The sequence below is a fragment of the Apis cerana genome, linkage group LG4 (assembly GCF_029169275.1).
Source record: "Apis cerana isolate GH-2021 linkage group LG4, AcerK_1.0, whole genome shotgun sequence".
NCBI lineage: Eukaryota > Metazoa > Arthropoda > Insecta > Hymenoptera > Apidae > Apis > Apis cerana.
The window spans coordinates 1,860,551-1,878,086 of NC_083855.1; the positions used below are offsets into that span (position 1 = coordinate 1,860,551).

Sequence of the window (17,536 nt, forward strand, 5' to 3'; positions counted from 1 at the left end):
TCAAATGACTTTCGAGATATTTTATTCCTTCATTAAGTTCTATTTCTGACTTTTAGTATTGAAAAAAATTTAGAAATATTGTTACAAAACATTATCAAATTGAATTATATTTGATTATATTTTTTATTTGATTAATTTATGTATTTATTTTAACTCATTTTAATTTATGGATTTGTAAAAAAATTTTTTATAATTATTTTTTTCAAATTGATGAGTCGTTTGTACAACTAATGATAAATTATTTAAAAAAAATTAAAAAAGATTTTCTTTTAATTGAAAAATTGTAACTAAAATTCCAAATTATTATTGTTAAAACTATTATTAACAAATATATGAAATTCATTAAAATTGATTGTAATTTTTGAGATGTAAAATGCAATGATATAAATATCAATGAGCATAAAAATATTAAATCGATTTAATATAAAATGTTTAAAAAAAAAAAATAATATAACCTTTTTTATTAATATATACTATATAAAAACTAATATATACTAATATATAAATAATATATAACTAAAATATAACTAATATATAACTAAAATATATAACTAAAATAACTAAGATATATAATTAAAATAACTAATATATAAACTAATATATAACTAAAATATAATAATTAAAAATAATTAATATTATTAAAAAATATAAAATCAAAGCTTTTAACAATATTTTTATTAAAACAATAAAAAATCAAAACATTATTTGATTTTTTATTTTAATAAATATAAATTAATAATTTAAAAACTATTACATATGGATATAAAAATGTCACAAAATATTAGATAGAAAATATTTTAAAAAATAATATTTATTTTCTATTAATCTGATATTTTTTGCAATTTTTTTCTCATTATGTTTTCCTTTATAATATGCAAAAAATTTAAATTATTATTTTATTTTTTTTTTACATAATATTTTACATTTCAAAAATTAGACTATTTTTAATGAATTTCGTATGCATTTAGTTAAACATTTTTTGTCGATAATATATATAAAATTTTTTCTACATATATGTAAATATTCTTTTATAATAATAAATATATAAATATTTTTTTTATTCTAAAAAAATAAAAAGAGTCATCGTTATGGAATTTCTCGGGTTATGGTTAAATCTCCGTTTACGAAATAAGAATCTAATTTCCCAGTTTATTGCAATACCTTGAAAACAATGAAATAGGAAACGCTACAATACTGTATACCATTCAAAAAGTAAGAGTAATGTCAATTATCGAGCTAACGTCATCATTAAGACGTCAGCCAATCCATAAAGGATCAATATAAAAGCAAACTGAGCATACCTGAGATTAAGTGGCAGTTATTCTTGTATCACTATTTTCTTTTTATTTAGAATGATTTTATATTTTATAACAAAGAAATTTATCATTTGTTCAGAATGTTTTTTCAAATATAAACAAATAATTTGTGAACTAAGAACAATTTCTACATGGTTTGTAATTTATATTTAAATAGAAAATAATTCCTATAAGATTTTGTAGTATTTTATACATAACTTTTACTTTTATCTTACTTTCTTGATGATTATGGTTGATTTGATATTATTAATTTGATAGATATAAATTGAAAAAACTTAATAATTTTTATGTTTTTTTTCCTTTAAAAGCAATTTTATAATCTTAATAATAATATTTTACTTAATAATATTAAACTTTAATTTATTATTTTAATTTTTTGCAAATTTTTGAAATCATGTTTCGATTTTCAGTTTTTATTTTTAAGATAATCAATATAACAGAAATATAGAACATTTTTAGTTATTTACTATATTTATTTATTATATAACTAGTTAGAAAATTTTAATATTTAGAAATATTCAAAGAACTCTCAAATATCTTCAAATTTACTATATTAAATTCAAATAATTCATTTATAAAATAATATTGGAAAATGAATATATTTTGAATTTTTGTTAATTAACTAAAATCGTTTCCATTCTTCTGAGAACAAAGAACTTATAACGAATTGTTACATCTGTTACCATTATTATAGTTAATCACGCGAAACAAATGATCCGCCTCCCATACGTTCACTCCGCCATAATTCTTTTTCCATCGAATTGATTTCATCATCATAAAATGAACTATATTAAACATCATCGATACTAATATTCAAGATATATCACATTTAAATTCGCAAGTATATCGAACATTATTTTTCTGTTACAAAGAATTCGATTGGCAAGTAAAATAGAAAAAAAAGAGTTGTGTAATAAAGTAACCAGTATTATGACTAATCATGTTGCCAGATTCTATTAATAAATCCTGATTATAGTATGAATTCTGGTTTAATAAAATCTGCCATATCCTAAAAATATCGAAACTAAATACAAATTTGCAATAATAATATGAAAAATAGTCGATAATATTTTTTTTTCAATTATAGTATTTTTATAATTTATATTTTAATATTGTATCTGTGATCTTTGAATTATATTATATTATATTAAATATATTATAATAATTGATTTAGATATAGAAAAGTTAAACGAAAAATCTTTTCTCTTAGAAATTATATTTTTATAATTTATGAATTGTATTATGTAATTGTTAATGTGCATTTAAAATTAGTAATGCCATAATTTTACTTAAAAAATGAAACTGTCTATTCACTTTATGAATAAAATAGAAAAATAATAGAATAAATTCAGTATAAGTTAACAGTTATAAAAAATTTAAAATTAAGATACAAAAATTTATTAATCTTTTTTTTATTATTAAGATAATACGTAAATTGTAAATGTTATCTTCTGTGTTTTTCTGTTATTCAATATATTCATTTAAATATATTTTAATACCATACTATATTACACATAATTAATTATTTTCAATATACAGTATATATAGAGGAAATATTGCTATTTTAAAAAAATCCAATTTTTTAAAGCACTATTTTTTTTTATTAAATCTATTATATTATATTTTATGATTTTTAATCTATTATAATCTTTTTGTTATTATTCTTATTTTTATTTTTATTATTTTTTATTAAAAACAAAGCATTATCCTTATATTATTCTTTATTCTATACTAAATATAAAGTTTATAAAATATAAATATATATATTTTTCAATATTATAGCTCTATAAATGAGAAAAAAAAATTTTCAAATTTAAATATGATTTTGTAAATCTATATAATTCTTGTTTTGTATTGAACATATTGATATGTAAAGATTATTAAAAAAAAAATTTGACATATTTCATACTATTATATCTATAAAACATTTTTGTTTATTATAAAATAAAATATTAAATAATTAAATTAAATAATATTATATATTTCTTTTCAATAATTTTTCCAAATTGTCTCAAAGATAAAATGGAACATTTCAGATTATAAAGATTATAAAGATCTATATCATTCATGTCATGTCATTTAAGACAATCAAATATATATTGAAACTATATATTGAAAATATCACTCTGGCGCGTGACAAACTTACGACGTCGTCATCCTCGATTTCTGGCAGACAATCACTTGACGCAAATCTAATGCGTAAATTTACTTCAAAGCTTACTTTAAAATCGATCCATCGATATGTCGAACGAATTGATTTATAGCGTCCCCGACTTTCTGTGTCAAATTATTGATCAAAAATAAACTATCGATTGAAACGATGTCAATTGAAGAAAGATTGGAGAAGAATTGCACGATCGAACATTTATGACATATAATATATGTATAATTATTCCGCCATTTGTCAATGAAGCATTGGTTTCAAAACTGGTTGCGGAATAGGATTTCAAAGCGATTTCAAGTGGAAATTCGAAATACGAATAAAATTACACATATAATCAAAGGATATTATGTCGAAATATTTAACGTTTTCGAACATTTAACCTAACCTAATCTAAATGCGGAATTTGTCACTATAGTCTTCGCGAATATCAATCACAAATATGGCAATAATCCTCTCATGAGTTTTCAGATGAATGTGTTTTTGCAAATGTGTGATATAAAAAATTCGTTTTTTTTTGTATTCTCTTTTGTATTCTCTTTTTAATGCTTAATGCTTATTACTTTGCATACCATTTATTTTATTTATTGACTAGAATGAATTATGTTTCAATTTTTTTTATAAATTAAAGGTGAATGTTGAGAAAAATGAATCATTGATTTGGAATTGATTTGGAATTATATAAATGATAATTAATGAATAAAGAAAATTTATCAAAGAAATATAAGTTTTTTTTTATGAATAACATATTCGAATTATAAAATATCATTTATGAATGGAATTCTTTAATCCATTGAATTTAGAATTGAATTTTCTGATATTGGATTTGTTTTTTTTATCAAAATTATATTAAACATGTATTTTTTTTATTAAATAATAATCTTAAATTAAATTAATTTTAAATAATTTTAAACTTAAATAAGAAAAAAATTTGCCGTAGGAAAATTATATAAGATTAATTAAAATAATAACATTGGTCTCTATACAATAAGAATTGGATATATGATACTTTAAATAATTTTTTTCTAATCTTAATTAAAATCTTTCCTAACTTTTCATATTATATTAAAATTAATTTTCATAAAAAATTGTTCAAAGTTTTCTTTTCTTACATTATAATTTATTATATTACAGTTGCTATACATTATAAATATATACTATATTGCATTATAACTATTATATGTATCTTTTATTTTATGAAAAATATTTATTTTATAAAAAATTTTTTAATTAAAAATATTTTATATAAGTAAGTTTTAATTAGTTTATGTTGGAAAAAAAATTATATAATTATTTTAAATGCTCTAAATAATATTTTATTTAATTTTTAATTTTATTTACAAAATATTATAAATAACTGAAACTTGGAAAGATTATTTAAAAAAAGACAAAATTCCTTTCTTCTATTAAATATTTAATAAAATTATTTAATGCATATTAATTATATTATTTCCATTTTGAAAAAAACATAAAAATATATTACTTTTTTTCTAAATTAAATCTATGTAATTTTTTGTCAAATTAATAAAAAATAATTATGCAGAAAAAGATAATATGCATAAAAAATAAAATTATTATATGAAATGATATTTGTGTATGATTTGATTTGGTGATTTACTATATATCTCTTTTGATGAAATTGATGAATTTTTTTGATGAATTTTGATGAAAATCTGTTTAATCGCACCACGCTGAATAGTTCTCTATACTTATGCAATATAGATTTTTGAATTTAAAAAAATTAATGAATTTCATTAATATATTAGAATGTTTAAACATGCTAGAAACTAATAAAAAGAAAGTGGTATTGGGAAAAGTGCTTCGATATTTTAAAACAATAAATAATTTATCGAATATCATATTAATATACATGTATGATTTCCAATTTTCTTGTGTAATAGTTAATAATTGTAAAATTGCGATAGAAAATTTTATTCTTAATTTTAATTCTTAACAAATTTAGTTTTAATTACTTTTTATTTTTGATAAATTGTGCAATACATCTTAAATATTCAGAGAGGTTAAAAAATATGCAACTATTTTTGCATAACAATGTAATATCTTTGATACAAATGATAATATTACTAGAATTATATCTAAGTGCTTATATACATTAACTTAGAATTAAGAAATGTTGTATTATAATATAATATTTATATGTATATTTAAAAATATATAATTAATAAATATGAATTGAATTTATTAGTATCAATTTTTAGTATGTAATAATAATATAAATCATAAGAGATATAGAAAATCATAAAGAACTTAAAGAAAAAGTAAATATCATTAAAAATAAATAAAGCAAATTTGAGATCATTTTTTATTATTAAAGAAGTGAGTGTAAAAATTTATGTCCTTCAGATTAGTTTATGGTTATAAGATAACTGACAAAAAATAAATTTTCATATTCAAAATTGTTTTTCTCTTTTAAACATTTAAATTTAGAGATTCAAAATAAATAGTTGAAAATACTTATTGAACTATTTTACAATTGCAATAAATCAGTATTTACAGAAACTATTTGAAAATATCGATAATACAATTGAATATTGTAATATAAAAATAAAAATTGTAAGGATAAAAAGAATTCTATCACAGTATTAAATCGAATTAGACCATGAGAAAAGTAATTAAAATAAAATAGCTGAATCTGAATACTATAAAAATGCCTGAAATTCATTGAATTAGAACGATTCTTGATTGAAAAGCAACAAAAGTATTTTATATCATTATTAGATGTTTACGTTGATTCTATTCTTATAAACAATTAGTCAAAAAAATATAGTAAATATAGTAATTTATCAATAACTAATTAAAATTAGAGAAAAATATAAAAACATAGTTTTTATATAAATTTCATATAAATTATATATAATTTATATAATTTATATTTTTAATATTCATTTTTTCTAATATATTGTGAATTTTAATTGGATTTTAATTAAATTTTCTATATTATCGATAAAGAATAAAAATAATTCTGCATGAGGATTATACACATATGTTAAATATTTGACTCTATATTATTCTAAGTATATGCTAACATTTTATTGCTCATTTATTTATTTATTAATAATTTTATTAATAAATTATATATTCTTTTATTATATACTCTAGACAATTGAACCAATCGCTTAATTGGATCAAAAAACGTAATATTGATATATTATTTCAAATAGCAATATCAGAAATTGTAATCATAGTAACATTCAACAGTTAGTTTAGATAACACGATTTTAGATAGATTAATCAATCATTTAATCAATGATGAAAATTTGCATACAGATTCAAATCTAATTCTTCTTCATAATAGATCTTTTACTTCAAGAAATTTCTTTTGAGATTTCAAACATTTTTATTTGTTATATTATATAAAAACATTTTTGAAAAAAACAAACTTAAGATTATATATATTTTAAATAAAGATTTTAAAAAATAATTAATATTCACTTTAAGACCTTGAAATTTCCAGTATCTTTGAACAATTGAATTAAGAAAAAATTAAAATTATAAAAAATAGATAATTGTTTTCATATTTATATCATAATGATTGTTATAAATATTTGTTATAAATACTTACAAAAAGACACTATTCAATTTCGATAATTTTTTAATATGCTTAAAATCATCATACTGAATAGTATGATAAAATTTAAACTTCGCGATTATAGTTTATTAAAAAGTTAATAAAAACAATTTATATTAGGATAGATTAGATTATTATTGAAAAAGTTACTATTTACTTAACCTAAAATAATCTAATTCAAAAAAATTCAATATAAATCATAACTAGAAACTAGAAACTAAAAACTAGAAATTGAGTAAATTTTATTTAACATATTTAATTTATATTTATTCTAATCAAATCAAAATTAAATAAAAACTTATTTAATTATTAATTGATTTAATGATTTGTATTATATTTAGATTTTTTGATCTTGCCACCATAAGATAATTATTTATAATAATAAATTTGCTTAAAACTAATCTAATCTAATCTAATCTAATCTGTTTTAAAGAAATATTTTTGTGAATAACATTTTAACAATAATTCCCATGTAAAATCTTCACAATAGAATTATGATTGTATTAAGGATGGTGATCTTTTGATAACATTAAAAAAATCATCAAAATCCAAAAATAGTACGTTTTTGCAAATAATTATCAATTTTTTGTTGAAGAAATTCATCGACTTTCTCGATCTCACTTCGAGGCCTCGAAATTTCTTCGTGTCTCTGCTTGACGAGCATACTTATATGATTATTGCAAATTAACGAACCCGATGCAATTCCAGCATCCCGTGTTAATTCCCGTCATAATCAACGTGCTGTAATAAACTTAATCTTTGTTCAAGTTTTCTTTCATCATGCATCGATGAAACTTTAACCTGTTACAGGGTTAAACTGGTGCCTCGACCGCGTTATGCAACCCAGTTTTGAAGTTTAGAAGGGACGACGGTCAAACAATAGTGTAACCCGATCTACCTTATGATTGCTATTAATCTTCTCAATTTATTTGTTGTCCCGTTTCGCGTGGTCTTCCTTGCTTTTCAAAATGTATCGATTTACCTAGAAATCACGATCTTGAATGTGAAAGATACAATTTTGACTTTAATTCACTGGATTTGATTCAATATGAAGTATATTTTGTTTGAATTCGAAATAATTATCGACAAATGATAATATAAAAATTATTTTTGTGAAAAAAAGTTCTTTTGAAAATTGTATATATATATATATAGATTTGATTAGAATTTGGAATAAATAAATAAAATATTACAAAATAAATAATATAAATAAAATAAATAAATATTTTTTTAGATTTAAATAATATTAATTAAAAAATATTTTTTTTAATTATTGAGATTTTTTTAATAAGAATTACTTAATACTTTCTAATTAGAAAATCAGTTGTTTTCTATATTTAATATTGATCTAAGAATTTTTTTCTTTAAATTGATTGATCTTTGATAACCTTTCAATATAATATTGAAATATAATAATAAACAATTGTTTTATAAATTTGTTGGCATTTTTTAAATCTTACTTTTTAATCTTAGATAACTGATACTTTGTAATAAAAAGCATTCATTCATCACATTCATTATAAATAATATTTTTAATTCATCATGTCAGAAATGATAGATTATTAATCAGAGATAACAAATATAAAAAATATCATATCATAAAAATAAAATCTGTTCATGATAGTTTTTGAGAGTAAAAATAATATTTATAATTTAGAATTAAATTGATAAAACTTCCTAAAAAGATATTCCTATGTATCTGATTATATATTTCTTTTTTGCCTCGAATTTTCAAAATTAAATTACTAAATTTTTCACTGCATGTTTTAATTGAATATCATTATTAATTAAAGTTCAATGGAAAAAAATGTGTATTAATTATTTCTACAAAGCATCAAGCTAAAAATTTCTTCTAAATATTCCAATAATAAAGATTTAACGATTCTTGAACCATTTTTTTAGAAATCTTTAAAAAAAGAAATTATAAGCTTTTATAATGTACTATCAAGTGATATTCAAAATTCTTTTTAATTTTAACATGATAACATATATTTTTTTCATATATTTTTTCATATTATAATTTAATTTATTACAAATTAAATATCTCAATTGAGATTCATAGTTCATCAAAGTTGTTTCCAAAGTTGTTTATAGTTTTTATAGCCACTAAATATATATTTTGATATATTTTTATTAAATTTATTTACAAATTAAAAGAATATGTTGAAAAATATAATGTATAATGAAATATACTATATCATAAAAAATTATCATTAATTTAACAAAAATTAATAAATCTTAAAAAAATTAGAAATCATAAAGATTTTAAGCGAATTTTCTTAAAAAAATTTATCAAAGTTAAGAAAAAATGTCATCTTTTCAATATGATTATAATCGTATACAAGAAGAAATTAAAAATCCAGATTTTAGAAGAGAAATCAAACTTATTTAGATTAAGTTTAATTTTGAGAAAAATCCCATGCAAGTTGATTAAAGTATTAAACATACTCACAGGAATTCAATTGAAATCCTTCTGTTCTTAGCCGCTATCGAAGAACAATGGCCGTGTAGAGGCACTTCACTCATCACCGACTAACCTTGCACTAAAGCTCTCTGTCACCTCAGCTCTGGCAACGATAACAAAACTTGTGGACGCGTAGTAGTCCAACATTTTAGAGGCCCTGCATTTGATCAGGGTACGCGGAGAGCGTGCTACCGTGCAATTCTTCACCACTTAGTGTGGGTCATTAACAATGCCCTCGACGATCCTTTGAGATAACTGTAATTATCGTGCACGCACTTCTTATTTTTTCGTTTTGTGAATTTTGTTCACATTTTTATCTTTATTTATTTATTTCCATCTTGTAAAAGTGTAGAAATAAAATATACGTGAGATTTTTGTTTTAATATGTCGTAGACCAATTATTATTAAGATATTGGTTTAAATATAAAAAAATGTTAATATATTATAAAAATTTTCAAATTTACTCAAAAACAAAGTTTAAAAAAAAATTTTTTTTCTCATATATAGAAACATCTTTTAAGTAAATATATTCGTGATTTGGATTTGAATAGTCGATAGACGTTAAAAAAATATAAAAATATATAAAAATATTAGAGTTTATTTATTAAATATTATTAAATATTATTTTTATTTTTTATATATTTATTTGTGATATTTATGATATTCTTTAAATTATATATTTTTTATTAAATTGTTTTTATTAACTTAACAAGTAAATAATATATTTATTAGTTGAAGCGAGACGAAAATAAAGTAAGACAATAGTGTGATGAAGATGGAGGATATTTTTTTTTTATTTCTAATTTGCTCCATCAAATGCAAATTTAAATTACATGTAATTTAAGAAATAATATTTTTACATTAACTTTCATTTATTTAAATTTTTAAAATCGATTCTCTAAAAATGTTCATAATATAAAAAATATATTAATATTTTGTATTAATATCATGTATTACATATTTATATATCATATATGTATTTCAAAAATAATACAATTCAAAACAATACTTATGTTTCTGAAAAAAAAACAAAAATTATTTGTGAGTTTAAAATAATATTATCAAAATTATAGTTTTTAATTCTTCTAGTCTTTGAAATAAATCTCTTGTAGATTATGATGGATTTGATAATCTATTAATTCATACAGAATTAAATTATGCATTTTGAAATACATATATAATATATTATTAAACCTTGATATTATTTTGAAATTTATTATTAGAATTATATTAGAATTAATTATTATTAAGTATTTATATAATCTTATAATTCTTGATTTATTACTATTACGTCAAAATAGAAATTAAATTTTGATATTGATTTATTAAGAATAATTTGTATTAAATAACATAATGAAATACTTTTTTATTCCATTAAAAAAAATATGCCTGAAAGACATATAATAATAGATTATTTACAAATATATCATTTGAAATTTTTGAAAACATCAAAATAATATAAAATAATATATAATATAATATATAATATATAATATAATAATATATAATATAATATATATTATAAAATATAATAAATAATAAATAATATGTAATAAAAATAAATAAAATAAAATATAAAATAAATTAAATGAACGAATGAACAATGAAATGAACTTTCAATTTTTTTTTGTTCTTTGTTTTTGTCATGAAATTTAGAAATGAATAAACATTTGAGTCTTGCAATTTTTGAAATCAAATTAAAGATATTTATAATTCTAAGATAAGAAATTGAAGTTCTTTATAAAATCAACAATGAATAACATTGAAATTAACAAAATATATGTGTTAAATATATTGTATTAAAGCATTGTGTAATTGTGTTTATTATTATTTTAAAATAGTATTATTACACATAATTACTATTTCAGTAATAAAACAATTGTTATCAGGATGAAAGTTTTTTTGTTCGAAAAAAAAAATTTGATCGAAAAAGAGGATCAAATCGGAGAAAGTTATGCAATAAAAGAGTTCAAAAAGAAAATCGGAAATAGTTTACAAGTCGGAATAGGAAATGGAAGATGGACTAGTTTAGTTGTATATTGAAAAATAAGTTATGAGAGAAGATGGAAAATAGAATCGAAAAATTTTATGTTCGAAGTATAATATAAATAATTATTAAATAGAACTTTTTTTATAAATATTAAATATATTCATCGTACATATAAGAGAAAATATTTTTTATTTGAACTTGAAATTTATATATATTTTTCATTTATAATTCTGTAATTTGTATTTCATAATATAATAATAATAATAACAATGTTTGATAAATAATATTTGTAAATATGTTTCAATAATACGTATAATATATATAATAATATATATAATAATATGTATCAGTTCTCTTATGAGATTTAACAATATTGATATTTAATCAAATTTATTCGATTATTCATATTATAAACGATTTGATACAAGTGTAGATATTAAGTAATAAATATTTTCATATAAATAATGTATACAGATATACAATAATAAATACAGATAATAATTAATTGTTTAATTTGTATGTACCCAAAATTATATCAAATATATCATTGCAAAAGTGACATAATTCAAAATTTGCATTTATTGCGATTTGATACAGAAAAATCATTGATATTTATTATTATTAATAGACAGAATAGAAATAGAAATAGAATATTATTAATAAAAATAAATTAATATTTATTTTTATTAATAGATTTTGTAGATAAATTTTAAAACATCACTGTAAATTTTAAAACAACAAATGTGCAATTATATATATTATAAATATGTGTATTATACAAATATTTTGATATTCATAACTTAGAAAGATTATAAATTATTTAAAATATTGACGAATCATGTAGAAATATTAAGAAAATTAATATTTTAGTTTAAAAAAATTGATGTTATTGTTATGATATATGATATGAATTTTCATTGCATATTAAAAAAAATTAATTGCATATTAATACAATTATCTCAAAATTAATTTTTATAGACTCCTAATTTTATAATCTAATTTCGTTTTCAATTTTAAGAAATAAAAGAACTTTTGATTTTTTTAAACATATATTATCTTGTTTGAATATTTAAAAATTATTATTTAATTATCATTAATCATTTAATATTTATTGATATATTTTAAATAATAATAATAATAATATAAAACAATAATAAAAAAATTATACTTCTTTAAATTATATTTCCTTAATAATTTACTAAATCACATTAAACAAAATTATGACAAAATATTGAAAAATATTAAAATTGAAATCTAAGAAATTGTTTGTATTCATAAAAAGACACTATATACTTTATATTTCGAAAAATATATTATAGCTAAGACAATTACTATGGTTATACAAAATATAGTTATTTAGAAAATTATAATTCATTCAAAATAAAACATATATAGATATATTAGTTAAAAATTTTTGAATTACATTAAAGTTACATAAAGTCCAAATACTTAAAAAATAAATTAAAATTCCTTTTAAAAAATATTAATCACTAATCAATATTAATATAAGAATTAAACTTCTTTCATCAAAAACCTGACTTTAGACTTTCTGAAAATTTTATTGATATCTATAACATTAATTACAAATTAATAATAAAATTTAAAATAAAAATCAATATGAAAAGAAAAAAGAAAAATTTAAAATTTTTATTTGATAATATATTATTATTAATTATAAAATATATATAAATAAAGTTATTAAATATTGTTTATTCTGATTTTGTTTTTATTATAATTGTTTAATCTGAGTATTATAAGAAGAGAAAAATAATAGATCTGGGCAGTGATCGAATTCTTCATGAGAATGTCTTGTAATCATAAAGAGACTCTATATGCAGGCCTAGTGGCCCCGATACTGAAAGAGATCTCCATTGTGCGAAACCTACGAAGATGGAGGTAACATAATGAAACTAACTGGCTTGCTCTAACCAATTAACCAACCCAACTACAGCATAATATTTAACGTACACTCGCCTCCTTCCCCTATTCACGTGGCCGTTTACGTCATGGATATAGTATTATATATGGAAACGCGTGACGAGAGAATATCATCTAGATTCTACCATTTTTTTAAACGAACTAAATATTTTTTTCTCACGATTGGCAATTGAAATATTGAAATTCTAAAATTCTGAAATTTCTAAAATTCTTTTATCTTTGAATGACTTATTTTTCGAATTTATTTTTGATAAATTGAAATAAAATATTTCGAAGAGAAGATAATTTATTTAACAATAATTGAAATAATTGAAAATTTTCTTAAATATTTTTGAATAATGAATTTTTAGAATAATATAAATAGTAAAAGAAGTACGAAATTTAATGGACAATGATGAATAAAGATTTAATATATATAAAGATGCTACTGTTAATTTATATTTTTCATCTATTTGTACGCGTCTGATCATAGACGGGCACGCTCTACTGCGGCGGTTCTGAGCGTTAGCATTTGTGTAATGTGTTTTATTCGTTTTGCGGTTATTGACTTTATATACTGTTAATTACTAATGAAATAATTTAATTAAATTTACAAATCCATTCCCGTTTCTTGAAACAAAACATTTCTGATAACTTAGTTAAATCTTGATTTAATACATAGTAAGTAGATTTAAATACATTAGTTCCTACATGGTCTATAAAAAATTTATAAATTATGATTATATGAACAATTTCATACTTTTAAATTAAATATAAATTGCAAAAATAAAAAATACTATAGAAATTTATAAAAAAATATACATATATGTTAGTGTTTTTTTTATTAAAAAATTTAAAATAGTGTTCTTTTTATTAAAAAATATGAAAACAGAATAAAATTGTATTTGTTGAATAAATTTTTTTTAACGTTTGAATAAAATTGATATAAAATACATATTAATATTACAAAAATATGAAATAAAAAAATATTATATTGAAATTTCTAAAATTTTCTTTTATATTTCTATACCGTTAATTTTTAATTTGTTAATAAAGTTTATGAAAGATTAATAAAAGGAATAAAAGAAATGAAAAAATATCATAAATTAATGTCATTAATTATTATTGAAGTTATTATCACTTATTCTAAATGAAATGAGTAATAAAATTTATGAAATATTGGAATATTCTTTTTTAAAAAGAATAAAAATAGTTTATACTGGAAAGCTTCCAAATATATAATTCTATGATGCAACTACAAATATCTTAAATTTTTAAAATTCTAATTCTCTCTCTATATTTTTCATTAAAATCCTATCGAATTAACATTTTTTCTTTGTAAACAACCTCTGAAATGTATTAAAATTATTCTTATTATATTAGAATATATTATTTTAATGATTTCTCGCATATTTATCTTTCATATATGTATGATATACGCAAAACATTATCTAACAAAAAGACATAATCAAATTTAAAATTTAAGGATTCAAATTTCTACATATTTTATTTCACTATTACTCATTTTATTTAATCATACTACTATCATATATCCTAATTTTTAATTTAGGAAATTTTTTAATATAAAATAAGAAAAGATAATTGACATATCTATTTGATAAAATTGTATCAAATGAAAGAACCTTTTCCAAAATTATAGAATTCTTTTTTTAAACCTATATCAAATCCATACCATAATTGCAAAATCTTTCCTTACAATCAATCCTTACAGATTTACCTTCGCTTAAAATTGCCCTCTTCATAGAACACATTGCTGTCTCAAATCCTTTACATATTTAATCTTTCCTAATCTTAACCGCCTATAAAAGAAGAAAATATTCCTGTTAAAGATACTATCTAATAGTTCGTTTATTTGCATAAGAAAAGAAGATTTGTCAGAGTGAAAGGAATGAGTCGACGGACGGAGAAGAGAGGGGCATTTTCCGAGTTGTGAAACAATTTTCGTTTCGAAGAGCTTGTTCAGGGGTTAGAACGGAGAGTAATGGTGGCATAAATATTCCGAGGTTGCGCATCGTGGTCGCCGTATCAGTTGGAAAGCTGAGGGAGGCGAGCAAGTGGTGGCGAAGGAACACGAGGAAGCCCGAATTCGCGTGCGAGTTCAGTGCGAATCGTGCTCCGCACGAGTGTTCGTCCAGTCTAATCGGAAGGGTGGTGAAACTTAACCGTGGGAGGACACTGGGCGGTGAGTTTGAATCGAATCAATCTCCGTGAAATAATCCGTGATTCGTGATCAAATCGTGGAAGAATGGTGTATCTATGATGAGAAAAATTTTTTTGGAGAGATTTTGTGAATTTAGTTAGATTTTAATAGAAGAATTTATATGTATAAAATATAGGGTGGATATTATCAAATTATTTTTGTTATTGATGAAGTTGCCGAAATTTTTATTATTAATATATAGATTTTATTGTTAATATATAAATAATATGGTGAAATAATATGGTATGAAGAAGCTTTCAGGTGAATAATTTTTTTTTAAATTGATTTCAAAAGTATTCAGTTACATTAGATATTCGATGTATTTTATAGAAAATTATTATGTTGATAAAAAAAAAAGAAAAATTAAATTAAATTTGTTAAATGTTAAATCTTGATATGTATGTTTATTTTATATATTATATTGTATAATAAAAACTTGATTATTTAAAAAAAAATAGAATTTGCGATGAAGAATGATATGTTAAAATCTAAGTACGAAATATTCAGATTGAATATTTTTAAGGTTATGTATATACTATGTATTGTTGTTTCTAAAAATAAATTTTTAAAGTTACATTCAATCTCTTTTTCAAAATAAGAGAAATGTTTATTTTTAAATTCGATATTTGTTAATTGTTAAATAAGAAGTTATGGGCTTAAGAAAAATAAAAAAAAATAATATTGAATATTAATTAGATAAAAAATGTAGAAAAAAATCAAATATTATTTTTAAAGATTTTTTGATTAATCCGTCTTATATAATTAATCCACTCTATAAAATTCATTATGAAATACAAAATTCATTAAGATTTTTACTTCATAAAAAAATTTTATATACATAAATTATCTTTTTTTAATAGCATTTTTCCACTAAATCACTATAAATTTGTTTTAAATTTTATTCATACATTTTTGATAATTTGTTTTGCTTTTTTGATTTTTTCTTCTTTTTTGTTGAATTTCCATCGTTTTGGAGATTCAAATGAAATTTGTTGCATTATGTGAATGAAGGATGAAATTCAGAATAGAAAAATAAAATAAAAGGTTTTATTTTTGATTATATTTTACTTTCAAAAAGAATATATCGATCATATTTATTGTTGGTTAACAAATATAACCAGAAAAAATAAAATTTTTGAAAATTTATTTGAAATTTTGTTGTGACAAAAAAATATTAATTTACAAAAACTTTTTTTTTCTTATAATATAACTAATGATCTTGAAAATTATTAAAAAAAATATTAATTATGTATATTATTCAATATTATAAGAATTTTATTTATTTCAAAATCAATGAATTTTACTATCTTATCAATATAATATCATAATATTTAAAAATATAAAAATATATTAAAGATATTAATATAAAAATTAATATAAAATTAATATATAAAATTATATGAAATAAGAAATTAAAAATTACATTATGTATTAAATATTAAATAATTAATATTATAAAATACTCGTTGTCGTATTTTATTGAAAATATATTTAATTATCATCTAAACTTTATTATTTCTATCTTAATATTTTAGCATAATAAAACAGTGCTTGTTAAATATAATAATTTCACACAAAATGAATCGAGTCTCTCTTTCGTTCTCTCTTTGTTTTCCCACCTTCACTTTTCATGGCTTTTGCATCCGTTATTCAAAACTTGTAGATTATCTTACATCTCTATATATCAATTTTATAATATTTTCCTATTTTTATTTGTCCATTATATACATTATAAATCCCATTTTAAATCCCATAAAAACATAAAGTAAATCTGAACAATGAAACTTTTTTCTAAATTAATTACAATAAAGTTTTCTAAATTAATTATTCTTTGTATTATAATATTTTATTATATTCAAGAAATTTCTTTTCCTATAT

General features: G+C 19.5%; 2 protein-coding genes and 1 long non-coding RNA gene across 6 annotated transcripts in view; 2 read left to right on the forward strand and 1 right to left on the reverse strand.

Moving 5' to 3' along the window:
* LOC107995432 (carcinine transporter) overlaps nt 1-9,649 on the reverse strand; it is a 70,608-nt gene extending 60,959 nt beyond the window's left edge. The window contains exon 1 of the mRNA XM_017052952.3: nt 9,519-9,649. The gene's annotated coding sequence lies outside the window, so the exon portion shown is untranslated. The remainder of the gene's footprint in view (nt 1-9,518) is intronic.
* LOC107995433 (glutathione S-transferase-like) overlaps nt 1-17,536 on the forward strand; it is a 70,972-nt gene that overhangs the window by 25,675 nt on the left and 27,761 nt on the right. Inside the window, exon 1 of one of the 4 annotated variants that reach the window (XM_017052953.3) lies at nt 15,269-15,640. The exons of 2 other annotated variants lie outside the window; for them this stretch is intronic. The gene's annotated coding sequence lies outside the window, so the exon portion shown is untranslated. Of the gene's footprint in view, nt 1-15,268; nt 15,641-17,536 lie in introns of those variants that run through there. One more of the 4 variants, XM_017052954.3, reaches the window with a different exon arrangement.
* LOC133665942 (uncharacterized) lies at nt 1,105-3,999 on the forward strand. The gene is made up of 2 exons (XR_009829414.1): nt 1,105-1,450; nt 3,353-3,999. It is a non-coding gene; the product is annotated as an uncharacterized LOC133665942 (long non-coding RNA).